This window comes from Rutidosis leptorrhynchoides, chromosome 3 (genome assembly GCF_046630445.1).
Source record: "Rutidosis leptorrhynchoides isolate AG116_Rl617_1_P2 chromosome 3, CSIRO_AGI_Rlap_v1, whole genome shotgun sequence".
NCBI lineage: Eukaryota > Viridiplantae > Streptophyta > Magnoliopsida > Asterales > Asteraceae > Rutidosis > Rutidosis leptorrhynchoides.
This window is the reverse complement of record NC_092335.1, coordinates 637,301,582-637,321,429: the sequence shown is the minus strand read 5'-3', so window position 1 is coordinate 637,321,429 and position 19,848 is coordinate 637,301,582. Positions and strand designations below refer to the sequence as shown.

Sequence of the window (19,848 nt, the reverse complement as noted above, 5' to 3'; positions counted from 1 at the left end):
GAGAATATTAATAAAGTATTAAACGTATAATACTTTACACGAACGTATTTATTTCAATATGATTTTCGACAAAATTAAAAAAATATATATTAAATGATCGAATTATCAGAAACATTGAATTATGATTACAAGTCTCTGTTGAGAGGTCCACTATGATTTGAGAAAATCTATTCTTCTTAACGATATTCAGAATAATTTGTAAAGCTATTTATAAATAAAAACAAAAAGTGTCATTTACGAAAGTTAGACAAAAGTTAGTGGAGAATTGGTTTCCATAATATTCTATTAATCTATTTTCAAAAGTACAAAGACGTTTTCAGTTTAAAAAGAACTTTATTATTAAAACGTATATAACTTTTATAAATATCTAGAATCACTTTTGACTACTCATTACTTAACCAGTATAATAAATATAACGATATTTATATTTTATTTCATTAAATATATATAACGATTTAAATTAATATTATATATATATTTATACGCGTATTATAAATACATAGTTTTTATACTTTTACTATACTTTAACTTTACCTTTATTTTACTTTTACTTTACTTTAACTTTAATAATTCATACTTTAATAATTCACTTTAATAATTCATACTTTAATAATTCACTTTAATAATTCATACTTTAATAATTCATTTTAATAATTCATACTTTAATAATTCACTTTAATAATTCAAAAATCTATTATAAATAGAATTCAATAGGTTTCATTATTTCATAGAAACTTGAAAATAAATTTCTCTAAACTCTCTCAATCGATTTATATATATATATATATATATATATATATATATATATATATATATATATATATATATATATATATATATATATATATATATATTTGCTCTGTATTATTTCAAGATATTATTAGTATACCTAAAATATTACGACGGAGTGCTGTCCGAGTGATTTCAAAATAGTTTTTTTTGAATGAGTCGAAGCTAAGGAAATTATAGGTTATAGCTATGGAGGTGATGGGTATGGTTCATGGGTATGCTCGTGAGGTCAATCTAGTGTTTACCATCTCTGTTGCGTCTACATACTTTCCTGCAATATTGAATCTCAATATTGATACGTTCGTGAATCCGAGGCCAACCTTGCACTTGTTAAATGACGTTATATGTATTTTTACTACGAAATACAGTATTGTGAGTTTCATTACTCCCTTTTTATATATATTTTTGGGCTGAGAATACATGCGCTGTTTTTATAAATGTTTTACGAAATAGGCACAAGTACTAAAACTAATTCTACGTGGGTTTAAACCAGAAATATACCCTTAGCTTGGTAACATTAAACTACTTGTCTATGTACGGTAGGTGCGAATCCTAAAAATAGATCTATTGGGCCTGACAAACCCCATCCTGACTATGGGATGCTTTAGTACTTCGAGGTTATTTTAAACACACCTGATCTGGTGTACTTCAGAGGGTAAAACATGAACGTTAAGGCTTGTTACCGGGTGCCTACAACTTATAGAATACTTTTATACACTTGCGAGTGTACATATATTTATAAACGGAAATCTTGTTGTCTATTAATATATTGAAATGATTGTTATGATAAACCTATGAACTCACCAACCTTTTGGTTGACACTTTAAAGCATGTTTATTCTCAGGTATTAAAGAAATCTTCCGCTGTGCATTAACTCATTTTATGGATATTACTTGGAGTCATTCATGGCATATTTTGAAAGACGTTGCATTCAAGTCATTGAGTTCATCAAGATTCTTATTAAGCCAATTATAGTTGGATGTATTATGAAATGGTGTGCATGCCGTCAACTTTCGTTGTAAAAAAAGTTTGTCTTTTAAAAATGAATGCAATGTTTGTAAAATGTATCATATAGAGGTCAAATACCTCGCGATGTAATCAACTATTGTGAATCGTTTATAATGTATATGAACGGGTCCTTTCAGTTGGTATCAGAGCGGTGGTCTTAGCGAACCAGGTCTGCATTAGTGTGTCTAACTGATAGTCGTTAGGATGCATTAGTGAGTCTGGACTTCGACCGTGTCTGTATTTCAAAAGTTTTGCTCATCATTCTTGTTGGAAATTACCTGCTTATCATTCTTAGTCTAGACACATCTTATTGCAATGATTACATGAATAGTGTATAGACAAAATTCATATCTTAGTGTATCTGCTAATTCATATCTTAGCATATCTGTTACTGTAAACTTTGCCTGACATATTCCGTAAATTCCTCCATAATCTACGAAACCTTTTGCTCTACATAATTAGAATACCACCCGATAGCCGGAAAATCATTTCATATCGAAAATTTCTTTATTCAATCGTACGAAATGGAATTTGTCATTAGTTCAAGTCCCTCGGATTCCGAAATGGAATCCCACTCAAGTTCCGAAAGCAGTGTGACCGGAATGGATCAACCAATTAGTCATCTTCTATTCTGGATAAATTGGGGATGGGTTTGTAGCCTCCTTAATCATTGAAGACAAGAAGAAGGTGATCCCTTCTATCCACCACATTGCCCTCTTAGCGAAGAACCTGAAGCACTTACTGGCGAACCTATCCGAAACACCATTTTCTCTCTTATTTCTAGAATATCTCGTCACGATTACATACTACACCAAATTCTAGATTTTATTTATCCGCTCGTCCGAACCAACAATCACCCCGGTGTAATAGAAGAAGTCAACGAGCTTCGCGCTCGGGTAGTGGCTTTGGAGAATATGGTGCAAAGGTTACAAACACCAGCAGCAGCACCAACAGCATAAACAGTACCACCATCAGCAACACCAACAGTACCATCACCACCACCACCAACAACATCTACATCCCACACCGCAACATCACAATCTGTATCTCAAACATCAATGTCATACGCCCTGTAAATATCCAAGAATATCAACAACAACAAACGATGAAGTATTAATCCATAAACTTCATTGAAGAGATATCTCTGCGGCAGTTATGTAATCTCCAAAATCTTAGAGATTATTTAATTCTGACAGTAAATCAGATGAGTGAACGGAGATGGTAGAGTAGAAACTTTGATCGAAAATGGTGTACGATTTACAAGCTAGAATTGTTTTACCAACAGCATCAACAGGACCGTAGCATCATCAACACAGTCAGTGCCATCAGTATCGTCAGAATCAACAGCACCTGTAACATCACAAACTCTGTCAGTTCAAGAATCATTGTGGACATCATTACGAATCAACAACAAATATATTGTATCAACGAGTCATGAAGTATTAACTCATTTCCAATCGAAAGATTTATATGTATATTTTATATGTATAACTTTTTAAACCATAATAAATCTTCCCGTACTAAGCTAATATGTGTGAATCTTAACTACTCAGTTAATTCATATTACAAATATGCAATGATGTACGTCCTTCGTCCGCAACTTAACCATCATTAATTACAATCTCTGTCTCAATTCAATAAAAATCCAATTCATAATAAATCAAGTGTATTATTCGAATATATGTTTGATTTTACACTTTCATCATCGATGTACTCGAAACTTTTCAAATAACATCATTCGTACCTTGCGAAGTTCACAAGAATTTCACGAAAACCAACAAATAATAAAGTAATGATTCATAATTTCAATATTATTAAAGAAATACTTATGCAATTTATAAAGTTTTAGAGATTACTCAATTCTAGTTCCAACCGTAAAACAAATGAGTTTAATTTAATATTAACTCATTAAATCTATATTACATCTAAAGAAAATATACGCATATATTTTCATAAAGACTGTAATAAACTTCTTTTGTACAAAATATTAATTGTGAAAGTTTTTTTAACGGGTAGGTAATACCCGAGAGATATATAAATTCACAATTAATATATTACATTTTTCGAAACTAATTCAGCAATCATCAACTATACTCCCTACTTTCACAACAATATCCATTCTTTCATATAAATCAAAACAATCATACTCATTCAAATTCAATTATATATTCTGATTTTGAAATCGCATAATTCAATTCGAAATATAACCAGTATCATCACTCTTAGATTCCTATATCTTTCAAAGCTATACTTTGACTTCAAAACTATGTTAGAACATCATATGTATTAACGATTACAATATGTGCTCAAACCCTTCGAAATTCCTGAAGACACTTCAACTAAGGAACAATCGAGATGATGATCCAACCACATGTTACCCACAGTTATACACCTGAAAAACTCTCAAAACCCAAGTCATAGTTCGACACGTATCCGTGTTAGACCCTTTGGCATTTACTAGCTAAAATAACTTTTCAATTCCGTTTCAAAATAGACAGTTTTATCACAGCTCCAGCAAGTCAACTTCGACTTCTTAATCAAAGCAGTCTTATTATATCCTTGATAGATACATTGCCCTTTCGCCAACGTTACCGGGGAATCGTTTATATTCACCACATTAGCAATAAACTTACCAACAACTTCACTGATCTTTGACTTTCAAAAAAAAAAAATCATTATAATTATCGAAACCCTATCATATACTCATTCGTACCTTATAACAAGAATTGCCATACCAATTATTGAGAATCAGCAATCAGTATTTTAAAATCTCACAGCATGTCTACATCAACAATTACATATACATACAACGTCTACCTCCAAGACTTACATTCTTTGAATGAGAAATTTCTGAAAAACACCCTAAACTGCGAACCAGTTCTTGAAATTTTGAAAAATGCTGATGAAGCAGCAAAAACTGTAAACGACCTTAATAGTAAAAAGTTGGATGATAAAGGATAGTATATTGGCAAAGCTCAGAAAAAGAGAAGCTTTAGAACTGGAAAACGGATTGAGCAAAGTATGAAGGAGGCTGTGGACAAATCACAAAGGCTAAACCTGTCTTCAAAGAATCCAAATGATTCAGTACTTGCTGAAGTCATTAACGAATACCTTGCTCCTGACTCTAAACCGCTGCGGACAATATCCTTTATCATCCTCCGATATTAGACATTCTAAGATATCATCGTATCTTTCATTATAAATATCATCCATACTTCTGAAGATATTTTTATAATTATTCTTATCTGAAATCATTTACCTCTTCGCGCTATCTGTATTATATCATAAAAGAACTATTTTAGTTTCTAAATTCTGAAACATTCGAGTTTAAAATAGGAATATTCTTGAAGAAGTGTTGGGAGCTGAAGCATGAGTTAGTATAATATAATGACACTTGATCAACGTGATTATATTACAGTAATTCATGCTGAGTTTCTAAATGGAACATGATGATTCACAGATCATAACGTCATCATGTGCTATGTTACACGACTCTTGTATTCTCTTTGATCTCTAAATATCAAGAAAATGTTTCTTTATGATTCGGCCTTTTCCGAGGTATTCTGGTAATTTGACAAGTCAAGATCGTGCCATTACAATTTCCTTCCTAGAACATTAACAATGTTCATTCCGAAATTTATATCTGCGAATTCTGGACCATTACAAGCGGTGCTTAAGCGCAAGAAGAAGAAACGAAAGGACAAAGCTCCGAACTAGAAATGGGAGTATAAATCATAGTAAATAGAAGAGAGCATTAACTGTGGATGACAATGATTATAGAAGAAGCAAGGACTTTGAAATATAAAGGAAGATATAAAACCCAACAACGACCCAGAAATCACAAACTGTATATATCAATGTATATAGCAATATAAAGACACATGAGAACTAAAAACACTATAACACCAAGAGTATAGTAGAAGTAAATAGATTCTTCCGGAGGCAGATGAAAAAGAAGAGCGACATATATGAAGTGAGGAGTACATCAAGAATCAGCACTGGATGAAGCATATTGACAAATACTTTAAAATATGAGTTGAGAAGGTGTGAGTTGTAAGAAAACAAATGAGGTGGATTTATAGTGAAATATCCGACAGAGAAATCAAAATGGATTATCGCATTAATTCGAAGAGGATCATAATTTCCTTAATCGCCGAATAATCAAATCCAATATAGATTACAAAGATTTTCTTTTCGGAGATCAATCGTGATGATGTCAAAAGATACGATGAATCACTATTATCTTATTTCATTTATTTACAATAACTTCACTCACACGCTTCGAGTAATCGAATTATTTTATCCATTCTTCTTGAACATGATAAAACTCTATAATCGTTATAATAACATTCTCATTGTTAGTCATGACGACCTCTATCAAATTTCGGGGACGAAATTTCTTTAACGGGTAGGTACTGTGACGACCCGGAAATTTCCGACCAAATTTAAACTTTAATCTTTATATTATTCCGACACGATAAGCAAAGTTTGTTAAGTTAAATCTCAAGAATTTTAAACTGTGTTCATACATTCATTATAACCTCGACCAAATTTCGACGATTCACGAAGCGTTATATATAAATAGATATGTATATGTATATATATATATTATAACTTGAGAATATTAATAAAGTATTAAACGTATAATACTTTACACGAATGTATTTGTTTCAATATGATTTTCGACGAAATTAAAAAAATATATATTAAATGATCGAATTATCAGAAACATTGAATTATGATTACAAGTCTCTGTTGAGAGGTCCACTATGATTTGAGAAAATCTATTCCTCTTAACGATATTCAGAATAATTTGTAAAGCTATTTATAAATAAAAACAAAAAGTGTCATTTACGTAAGTTAGACAAAAGTTAGTGGAGAATTGTTTCCATAATATTCTATTAATCTATTTTCAAACGTACAAAGACGTTTTCAGTTTAAAAAGAACTTTATTATTAAAACGTATATAACTTTTATAAATATCTAGAATCACTTTTGACTACTCATTACTTAACCAGTATAATAAATATAACGATATTTATATTTTATTTCATTAAATATATATAACGATTTAAATTAATATTATATATATATTTATACACGTATTATACATACATAGTTTTTATACTTTTACTATACTTTAACTTTACCTTTATTTTACTTTTACTTTACTTTAACTTTAATAATTCATACTTTAATAATTCACTTTAATAATTCATACTTTAATAATTCACTTTAATAATTCATACTTTAATAATTCATTTTAATAATTCATACTTTAATAATTCACTTTAATAATTCAAAAATCTATTATAAATTGAATTCAATAGGTTTTATTATTTCATAGAAACTTGAAAATAAATTTCTCTAAACTCTCTCAATCGATTTATATATATATATATATATATATATATATATATATATATATATATATATATATATATATATATATATATATATATATATATATATATATATATATATATATATTGCTCTGTATTATTTCAAGATATTATTAGTATACCTAAAATATTACGACAGAGTGCTGTCCGAGTGATTTCAAAATAGTTTTTTTTGAATGAGTCGAAGCTAAGGAAATTATAGGTTATAGCTATGGAGGTGATGGGTATGGTTCATGGGTATGCTCGTGAGGTCAATCTAGTGTTTACCATCTCCGTTGCGTCTACGTACTTTCCTGCAATATTGAATCTCAATATTGATACGTTCGTGAATCCGAGGCCAACCTTGCACTTGTTAAATGACGTTATATGTATTTTTACTACGAAATACAGTATTGTGAGTTTCATTACTCCCTTTTTATATATATTTTTGGGCTGAGAATACATGCGCTGTTTTTATAAATGTTTTACGAAATAGGCACAAGTACTAAAACTAATTCTACGTGGGTTTAAACCAGAAATATACCCTTAGCTTGGTAACATTAAACTACTTGTCTATGTACGGTAGGTGCGAATCCTAAAAATAGATCTATTGGGCCTGACAAACCCCATCCTGACTATGGGATGCTTTAGTACTTCGAGGTTATTTTAAACACACCTGATCTGGTGTACTTCAGAGGGTAAAACATGAACGTTAAGGCTTGTTACCGGGTGCCTACAACTTATAGAATACTTTTATACACTTGCGAGTGTACATATATTTATAAACGGAAATCTTGTGGTCTATTAATATATTGAAATGATTGTTATGATAAACCTATGAACTCACCAACCTTTTGGTTGACACTTTAAAGCATGTTTATTCTCAGGTATTAAAGAAATCTTCCGCTGTGCATTAGCTCATTTTATGGATATTACTTGGAGTCATTCATGGCATATTTTGAAAGACGTTGCATTCAAGTCATTGAGTTCATCAAGATTATTATTAAGCCAATTATAGTTGGATGTATTATGAAATGGTGTGCATGCCGTCAACTTTCGTTGTAAAAAAAGTTTGTCTTTTAAAAACGAATGCAATGTTTGTAAAATGTATCATATAGAGGTCAAATACCTCGCGATGTAATCAACTATTGTGAATCGTTTATAATGTATATGAACGGGTCCTTTCACTCTGAAATACAGATACTCTGTTATCATCGGGAGTTTTACACATTTGTTTAATTGGGCGGTCCTCACGGGATTATGGGCGAATAGAAGTAATAAAATATTTTGTCATGTATACGACTTATAAAATCATATATGTACGTATGGATTCAAATGAATAAATTTACCCTTACCTATTTTGGCTAGTATATACTAAATCATACCTTCAAAATTATTTTAAAACCACTCATTTATTGAGCTGTTTGATTAAGTCAATTTGTTTTATAAAAAAATGGTACACGTTGTACATACTTCTAAATTTATTAAGAACTTCGTTCCGTTTATGTTGTCACATCAAACGTTTAAAGCTTTTTCAAAACTCCTTTGATTAATTTTATCAAATTTTTGCATTACTCTACAGAGTGTTTGGATCACAGTTCTTCTCATCCTCGGTTTAAGGATGAAACTTACCATTAAGTTCATTGATTGAAACTCTTACGCCACTTTGGATGCCGGTTTTATAAAATTTGTTGGAAAGTCTTTACGCTCATAAAATTTTCCCTCTTATGGTAGGACATGGCCGAAACACGGACCGATAAATCAATTTTCTGGGATACGCTCGGTGGTCACCCTATTGTAGAAAAGGTGCTAGGTGGGTTTCTACCCCAATTGTTGTTATAGTGGGTATCATGGATATATATTACACTAGACCGTTTGAGGAGTTTCTACTCACAATATTCGCTGTCAACCGCAACACCCTCGTAAACATCAATCCTAGGATTCAATACTTTGAGGTGCACGAAATTATTTTTGGAGATTCATCCCACCTGGAGTCGGTCATTCTTTATAACCCATGATTCACGTTCTTTTCATCCGCACATAAATATAAGCATATGGATGAATCCTAGATTGACTCGCTCATTGTGCGAGGAAGTTCACTCTTGTTGAAATATCACACCTTTCATACGTCTTCCTTTTGGAAATGTAATGAAAATTTACTTTGATGTCCATGATCCTCGTTATCTCCTTTGAGAGAATTGCCCTAAATATCTATGCCACCGATGTGACTACTCCATATATTTCTTCTTTCATTGTTGCAACTATATTTCATTCATCCCAGTTCGTCCCCTTGGGGAGCTCCTGTCCTGTTTATTAAGAAGAAAGATGGTTCGTTTCGTTCGTGTATGGATTATCATGAATTAAGCAAGCTCACTGTTAAAAACCGTTACCCTCTTCCTAGAATCGATGATCTGTTCGATCAGCTTCAAGGTTCATCTGTTTATTCTAAGATCGATCTTCGTTCCAGTTATCACCAGCTGCGGGCTAAAGAAACTGATATTCTGAAAACCGCTTTCCGTACCCGTTATGGTCACTACGAATTCCTTGTTATGCCATTCGGATTGACAAACGCACCTGCTGTGTTCATAGACCTCATGAACTGTGTGTGTAGACCCTATCTGGACAAGTTCGTTATTGTTTTCATCGACGACATCCTTATTTATTCGAAGAGTAATGAAGAGCACGAAGAACATTTGAAGTTAGTACTTGATCTATTGAGAAAAGAAGAGTTGTACGCTAAGTTCTCTAAGTGTGCTTTCTGGTTGAGAGAAGTTCAATTCCTTGGACATGTTGTTAGTAAATAGGGAATACAGGTTGATCCTGCTAAGATTGAGGCAACTGAGAAGTGGGAAATTCTGAAGACTCCTACTCAGATTCGTCAGTTTCTAGGTTTGGCAGACTATTATAGAAGGTTCATTCAAGATTTTCTACGAGTAGCGAAACCTCTGACTGCTTTAACGCACAAGGGGAAGAAGTATGAGTGGAAGGATGAACAAGAGACTGCTTTTCAAACTCTGAAGAAGAAGTTGACTACCGCTATGATATTATCCTACCTGAGGGTAATAACAATTTTGTTGTTTATTGTGATGCTTCGCGTCAGGGCTTTAGCTGCATCTTGATGCAGTAAAAGAAAGTCATTGCGTACGCGTCACGTCAGTTGAAGATCCACGAGCAGAATTATACAACCCAAGATTTAGAATTGGGAGTTGCTGTTGTGTTCGCACTCAAGATTTGAGACATTACTTATATAGGGTCAAATGTACTGTGTACACTAATCACAAAAGTCTTCAACATATCCTTGATCAGAAATAGTCGAATATGAGGCAACGAAGATGGATTGAGACGTTGAACGATTATGATTGTGAACTTTTATATCATCCGGGGAAGGCTAATGTTGTGGCCGATACATTAATTCGTAAAGAGAGGACTGAACCTCATAGGTTTAGGGCCTTAAATATGACCATTCGAACAAACCTCGCAAGGCAGATTCTTGCAACTCAATAAGAAGCCTTGAAGGAGGAGAATTTTGTAACGGGAAGGTCCGAGGCTTGAGTAAACAGTTAGAGGTATGAACCGATGATACTCGGTATTTTGCGGGACGCCTTTGGGTTCCGAAGTTTGGTGATCTGCGACAACTTGTTCTAGAGGAGGCTCATAAGTCTAGGTACTCTATTCATCCTGATTCAGGAAAGATGTATCATGATCTTAAGGAGCTGTATTGGTGGCCTCATTTGAAGGCTGATGTGGCTACGTATGTGGCTAAGTGTTTGACCTGTGCTAAGGTTAAAGCTGAACATCAGAACCGTCAGGACTTTTGGTGCAACTTGAAATTCCCGAGTGGAAGTGGGAAAGCATTACAATGGATTTTATTACGAAGTTACCGAGAGTTGTGGGTGGTTATGATACATTTTGGGTTATTGTTGACCGAATCACTAAGTCAACTCATTTCTTGCTAATTAAGGAAGCAGATTCAATGAAGAAGCTTACTCATTTGTATTTGAAGGAGATGGTTTCGAGACATGGTGTTCCCGTATTGATTATTTCGGACCGAGACAGTTGATTTACATCGAGGATTTGGCAGTCCTTACAAAATGCTTTGGGAACTAAATTGGATATGAGCACCGCTTATCATCCACAGTCCGATGGTCACAATGAAAGGACCATCCAAACGTTGGAAGGCATGTTGAAGGCATCGTAATTGATTTTGGTAATGGTTAGGATAGATACTTGCCGTTGGCCAAATTTTCTTATAACAACAAGTTATCATGCAAGTATTAAAGCCGCACTGTTTGAAGCTCTGTATGGTAGAAAGTGTAGGTCTCCTATCTATTGGAATGAGGTTGGGGATGCTCAACTCACAGGTTCCAGAAATTATTCATGAGACTACCGAGAAGATCGTATAGATCAAAGGAAGGTTAAGAATCGCTAGGAGTCGGCAAAGGAGTTATGCCGAGGTTAGAAGAAAAGATTTAGAATTTTAAGTTGGTGATCTTGTCATATTAAAGGTATCACTCTGGAAGGGTGTGGTACAATTTGGTAAGAGAGGAAAGTTGAATCCTCGTTTTGTTGGACCGTTTGAGATTATTGAGAGAGTTGGACCCGCGGCTTATCGTTTGAAATTGCCACAAGAACTTAGTGCTGTTCATGACGTTTTTCATGTATCGAATTTAAAGAAGTGTTTGGCCGAGGCCGATAAGACTATTCCTCTGGATGAACTTCATGTTGATAAACAACTCCAATTTATTGAGGAACCTGTTGAAATTATGGATCGAGAGGTTAAGACTCTCAAGCAAAGTAGAATTCCTATCGTCCGAGTGAGATGGAATGCCAGACACAGACCCGAGTTCACTTGGGAACGTGAAGATCAGATGAAGCAGAAGTACCCACATTTGTTCTCAGATGCCGAGACAACCCCTGCACCTGCTTAAATTCCGGGACGAAATTTCCGTAACGGGAAGGTACTGTAACGACCCTACTTTTTCCGTTATCTTTTACCGTTAATTATTTAATGACCGTTAACTGTTATTCATGCCACGTCATTTCTATTACCTATATTATTATATTTGTAATAATATATTAATTATTATGTGTTATATGAATATTTGTATTCATATCTTTAATTGTACGTTTCTACGTGTCACGGATTTCTATCCGGCGAATCTTTTCGGTTTTCAAACCAACGGTCGAGTTTTGGGATTTTTAAGTCCTAATTATTTTAAATATGATATTTTAGTGTCATATGATTATATATAGTGTTTATATATTTTATTCGTCGCGTATTTGTTATCTCTCCGAAAAATCAATCGCGTAGTAGCGTTTTCGCGTTTCGGGCTTCGTTCGGGCATTCGGGCCATAAGGAATTTATCATTGGACAAAATTAGCCCACTAAGGGGCCCACCCTACCCCCATTCAGCCAAAATAACCCAAGGGAGGGGTGTATAGCCTCACTTTTCTCTCATTTTTGTAATTACACTCACTTTTAGCAATTTATCACAAAACCTAGTTACTAGTTTTCTCTCAAAGTTTTTCTTCCTCCTTTTTTCTCCCATTCATGGCCGCCACCATCATCATCATATACATCATCATCTTCCATTAAAATCAAGCTTGGAATTTAGGGCTTTTAACATCAGCGGATTTCTCTCGTTCTCCTCTACACGTTCATATCATTTGATTATTGATTAAGGTATAAACCCTAACCCTAGAACTTTTAATTTTTCTTTATTTTTCTGTATTTTGATTATATTTTAATAGTATGATGATTACTTGTTGTTGTAATGGTGTTTGTATGCATAGAATTACTCATAAACACATGTTTTCGGTTTGATAAAATTGGGACAGCAGCTATTTTGTGTATTTCTGATGTTGTGACTGTTATAAAAGTTAAAATAAAGTATCTAGATGAGTTCCTCTCATCAAGACATTAACTTTAGACTCCGGATTCATGTCGTTTCGATTCCCGGAGCCCTAGATATGATCAAAATGATATTTTGTTAAAATTGAAAAGTGATATTGGTATGAACCAGGTTTGGTCCGACTTTGTAACAATATTTGGTGACTTTAGGATGTGTTAGTGTGTTAGGATCAATGATGGGATGAACTTTCATGTTCGGGTCATCTAAATCCGAGCCACGAATCACCCGTTACGTCTAAAACATGATTTTGATTGAATTAAAGTTTCAAGTGGGGTCATGGCTGATCATCACGACTTATGGCCTGTTCTTGGTGTGTTCTTGAGTGTACCAAAGTGCTGGGTAGTTTGATTAGGCGGAGATATAAGTAAGGCTCGCCGAAAACCGACACCCGGGGCTCAAGATACGACCCGATGAACTTTTAATTAAAACTTATGGTTATTAATAATGACTTATGATAAAAATAATGATTTTCATTATTAATAAATTACTTATGATATAAAAAGTAATTATTATAATTTAAGACTTATGATATATATTTATTATATCATTTAATTATTACTTATGATTTAATTAACATTTTAATTAAACTTATGATTAATAATACTTTTATTATTAATGGAAAATACTTATGATAAGTATTAAACTTATATTATAAGATTATTATTATAAGACTTATAATAAAGATTAATTAATTATTTAATTATTATAAGGCTTAGTTATTATTTAATTATAATTTAATTATTAAATACTTATGATTTAATAATTATAATTAGAAACTTATGATATGATTAATAATTCATTATTAATTAATAATACTTATGATATGATTTAAAATTTATTATTAATTAATAATACTTATATTATGACTAATATTTAAATAATTAATTAAATACTTATGTTATATTAATTATATCATTTAAACTTATGTTAACTTTAACAATTCATTTTAATTTAATTAAACTTATGTTATGACATAATTATACATATTTAACTTTAATTAACATTACAACTTATATTATTATTATAACTTATACTTTTAAAATTAATGTTGACTATGTTTGACCGAGGTTGACTTTTGAGTTGACTTTCGGTTGACTTTGACTTTCAGTTGACTTTTGTTGACTTTCTAAATAAGGAAACTTTCCTAACTTAAAACTTTCTAAAAATAGAAACTTTCTAAATTTGGAAACTTTCCAAAAATAAAAACTTTCCTAAAATAGAAACTTTCCAAAAATAGAAACTTTCCAAAAATAGAAACTTTCCAAAAATAGAAAGTTTCCAAAAATGGAAACCTGCTAAAAATAGAAACTTTCTAAAAATAGAAAGTGTGTGTCCGTACACTGTTCCGATCAAACTGATGCATGTTAAGTATTATTCTATGACTACTTGCAACATGTACAATAGCTATCATACTAAGACTTGACCTAAGTTAGTTATTTATATCGACCTTCTTTATTTATAGGTCGGCGTTGTGATCATTCCTGATCACTTTACTTCATTTGCTGTTCGCATATTTGTATGATTACTTCGTTTGCTATTAAGGTGAGTTATAGTCCCATTTTCTATTTTAAATCTTTTGGGATGAGAATACATGCAATTTATTTTATATTTTGGACACAAGTGGAAGTTGGTTTAAATTATTCATTGTGAGTTGAACAAAAATATTCCCTAGTCTGGTAACTGTAATCACTGGTTTCTACTAGTGAACGCGAATCCTACGGATAGATCTATCGGGTTTGACAACCCCATTTCGAGCTAGTCGCGCTAGCAATTTATAATCGAAATGTTTAGTACTTCGTAATTTGTTGTAGATACACTTGTTCGGTGTATATTATTTATTGTGTTTGGCAAGGGTAAATAAATGGTTAAGTGGTTACCAGGTGGCTCACGGTAAATGGAATAATGTTTTTATATGTTTTCTAGCATATAATTTTGTGGTCCAAAAAGGAGTTTTTATGTTTTCAAACATAAATTTTTACAGTTTAAATTAAATATTGTTTTCAATATTAAACCTATAATTCACTCAACATTTTTTTGTTGACAGTTACTCGCATGTTTTATTCTCAGGTTCATGATTGATTGCTTCCGCTGTGCTTAGAGAGTCTGCATATTTATGATGGCAGCTTTTGTTAAACAATAACTTGCATTCTATTTTGATACATTTAATAGTGGATGCTGTTGACTTTGTTTTGGTCAACTTTTGGTTAAGTAATAATGTATGGTTTTTCTAAACTTACATATTTTGATAGGTTTCCTTTATAGGAAATCATTTTTAAATAAAGAATGCAAGGTTATTTATTAAATTCATATAGAGTTATGATCAAGCTGTGGGACCAAGATAACGGTGGTCGTCAAGTGTACTTTGACGGGTCGTTAAATATATATATATATATATATATATATATATATATATATATATATATATATATACACACACACACACACTAGATTTTTTGAGCCCATGCGATGCACGGTGGATATAATAGAACTGATTATAAATGATATTTGATTTGTCCATGTCATCCACATCAGTTTTCAATTTGAATTTTAGGAGCCCGTGCGTGCACGGCGGATTTAATATTATTGCGTACGTATAATATTAATATCATAACATAAAAACATATATTATGTTTCATATATCTTATACGAATGAAACATATTTAAAAAATAGATTATACTTGATGGATCTCGTAATAATGAAACATACTTCAAATATTTTTAAAAAATAACAATCCTTTCAGCAATTGTATAGACGACATCATCAAACTTGTGTTTTGGAACACCGGTTTGATAACTTACGTAGATCTTTCTTTTTTAAATTTTTTCAAAAACTCATTATTCAATTATATTTATATAAATATAAATAATACTCCGTAATTTAAAATAAATATTCAGTATCTTTGCTTGATGTAATCTTACAATTTGAAATAATTATTGTATAAAAAATTAAAAATTAAATTTTGAAGTATTGAATGAGTGGTTAACTGGTTATAGATAAACACAATTGATAAGCTCGAAGATCGTCTGTCATTAAATTGAATTATTTAAACATATTGGTCAATCAGAATACACATCACTAACTGTTATTGGTCATCTTTATCCACAGACCACAACAATATCGAAACATATTTAAAACATAGATTATGTTTCATATATTTGATAAGAATGAAACATATTTAAAAAAATATATTATACTTGATGGATCTCATAAAATATGGAGGCTTTTAGATAAAATACGGAGTACATTTTTAGCATGTTGTAAAACATTAGTGTAATTAAACGTTTGATTTTTTTTTATCATGTTAATAGGTAATAATGGAAACCAATTTTTAGTAATTAAATTAAATTAGTTTACTCTGTATTATAAACACAAGTAAAATCAATGTGTTTCTATAACATAGAACTAATTAAATTAAAATGTTACTCTAATTATTTTGGATAAATTTTAGTACTGTCATGTACTCCGTATTATATAAACGAATTATATATATATAATAAATGAGTGGTGTAGTCAACCTGTTACAGCTCGTATGGGTCATAACATAAATCCACAAGACACTATCAATCATATATATCTCAATAAATCCATCACTTATATACTCAACCCAAATGAAACAATTTCCTGAACTTATAAAATGTTGACCCACTTCAGATCTGCATTTATACAAAAAACCCATATCATAGACAAAATAGCAAACCAAACTCAAAAAACCCATGTCATAGACAAAATAGCAAACCATTAGATCATCATCCTTCATGACCTACATAAGGTGTTATTGAAGACAATTACCGATACTATGAATAATACAATTACCGGCGTACAACAAAAAGAAAACACTCAAGATTACAAAAACACTCTATCCAATTGATCCAATAGTAGTGTATCCACCAAGATTGATGCGAATAAGGTTTGATTAGAGTTGCAAACACCCAAAAGTTTACTGCGACTCCACTACTACATATCATCAATTATATCAAAATGTCACTTCTAATTATGAACTCTTAACATAAAAAATGGGTATCATTATGAAAATCATATCATATGTTCCATATGCAATATGCAGCTTACATTTTCAGCTACAATGGCAGCAAATGCTTCAAAACCACAAAATTTTATCTGCAAATTCAAAACCCGAAAATTTTAGTATCAACTATTAGAGCAGAGCAATTAAAACGAAACCTATACCAAAAAAGAAATAACTTGAAATAATACCAAAAAGTTGCCGGAGAATATAGATAGCTTTTTTGTATCCAGTATGAAAATATAGATAGCTTTTTTGTATATAGGAACTACATGAACCTTGCTTATATAGCAGACTCACAAATATCAAGTACAAACATGAGCAGCGAAAAAAAAAGGATCTAGAAACAGAGACTAAATTACGTGGATAGCCTCTTTTAAGTTCTTTAAATTACCTCGTCATTGAACGTCCAACAATTGTCACCAAGTACCTCAACTAAAATATCCTCGTAATAGCTTAGTTTGTTAACATAAAGTAGCCTATGAATAAAGTGAATGAGGATGACACATAGGACATATGCTTATAGATTTATATGTAGCATATAAAATTTAGACATTTATGTTATGGGTTAAAATAGGTGGGTCGTGTTTGCTTTGATATAAAAAACCTTAGTGTCAAAGAATTTCAAATTTTTTAAATAGGGTTAAGGCTACTCAAGGGCCATATACTTTTTATTTTGTCCCGATGTAGTCCATATACCCAAAAAAATACTATTACAGGCCATAAACTTTTAAAAAGTGTATCGATGTAGTCCATAAGGTAACCTGTTACCGGTTAAACAGGTCACCTTTTGTTTACATCGATACACTTTTGAAAGTTTATGGCCTACATCGATACACTTTTTGAAAGTATGTGAACTACATTAGTACTTTTCTTTGGGTATATGGACTACATCGGGACAAAAAAAAATTATACTTTTTTGAAGATCAACGGTTTAAAATCGATCAACCTTATTTATCAGGTCAATGGACTATATCGATACATTCTTTTAAAGTTTATGGGCTATAATAGTATTTTTTTTGGTACATGGACTACATCGGGACAAAATAAAAAGTACATGGCCCTTGAGTAGCCTTAACCCTTTTAAATATAATTTGATAAGTCATATAACTACATAACGCTTAAACGTTTATTCTTTTGACAATTACTTAGCTTTCTAAATTAAATGATTTAGAAGGATTTATGTATTATAAATACAATTTGACCGTCTAATAACCAAATGGGCCAAAATTCCTACCTCTAAATTCTTATAACGTTTTTCAAAGTGTATGCATACATACTCTGATTGATACATCTCAAAGCCGAAGCCCTTCTAAACAGTCTGCAAGCCTTGGTTTTATGCCAATTCTGTTTGTTAATTGCATCACTGACGCTTGAATAGAACCACCTTTCACTTGCTGCTTAGCATCACGATGCGTTTTTGAAAGAGAGAAAACAACACTATTTAATTCCTCCCTGACAACATCAAACATTAATCAGGCTTGAGTTGCATGCAAAAGTATGTTTATATACATCAAGAAAATATAAAAAATAAAGCGCAGCCTCTTAAACTATAAGTGACTTTCATAATAGCAACTTAAAAGGTCAAACAATACAAATGTCATGTGGTTCATGAGAGTCTTTGACAAATCACATTGTTCCAAAAGTTCCTTATAATGGTGGCAAAATGGGCGGGGCAACATACAATCCAAAACATGTCAATATTTAGTACGCTTCAATGAGTAGGGCCACTCGTGAACACTTGCCTGCCCCGTTTAACCAATGTGATAAGTAACATTTTATCAACAAACGGATAATAGAATTTGGGCAACTTTCAACCTGTTTAATTTGTTCCGTTAACACGTATATAGTGTTTATTTAACCCGTTTGAGATAAGGTACAGCCTAACTTACAAGGTTTTATTCATTGATAGCATGATTGTCTGCAAGGATTCCATCTACTTTGTTAAGATAACATCTTTAATGTTATCAACATTCTTCAACGAACCGTAGTTTTTAGGTTCTTCAAGCAACTGATAACAAAATAAATAAAAACAACTTAGAATTCAAGACTCAAAACGTACATAGTATTAGTTTTTACATTATGTGAAGAACCTGTAATCTTCCAATGATGGAAGAAGCATTTCTAAATTGTGAAATCAATCGAGATTGGATATTGTCCCATCGATCCATTTCGTCTTTTACTCTTTTGAATTTTTGCTGATACTTTTTCACCATTGCCTCCATTATCAACCAGTTATGAGTAACAATATCTCACTAATATTCTTGTAACATTTCCTTAATTCTGCATTTTATCAAATGTTGAAACTTACTACAAATTAATAGAATTCCAAAGAAAAAGAACCAGATAATCATCTAATTAAGGTTAAACCAAGTACTATTTACTCCGTAATACGGAGTAACATAATATAAGAACCAGATAATCAAAATTACCTATAGAATTAATAATATAAACACAATCAGTAGTATATGACCACGACAAAAAATTACGCAAAACAGAATTTATATTTCTTCACCATTACTTTAAGCAATCAAAATTCTACTAATTAAGCAAAAAAGAATAATGAAACTAACCTGTTTCATGTTTTCCATTGATGACACTTTTTTCAGCAAGAACCGTATCAAAAACAGAAGGATCTGCATATGTAAATGAACAAATTATATAAATATAATTTACAATTGAAAAACAAATTATGCTTGTTTCTGTTACCGGATCGATGATTGTTTTAAGAAGAAC

General features: G+C 31.7%; 1 pseudogene; it reads right to left on the bottom strand.

The window, feature by feature from the left end:
• Positions 1-16,738: 16,738 nt before the first annotated feature.
• Positions 16,739-19,337, bottom strand: LOC139902398 (uncharacterized protein At5g43822-like; annotated as a pseudogene).
• Between the last annotated feature and the right edge of the window lie 511 nt (positions 19,338-19,848).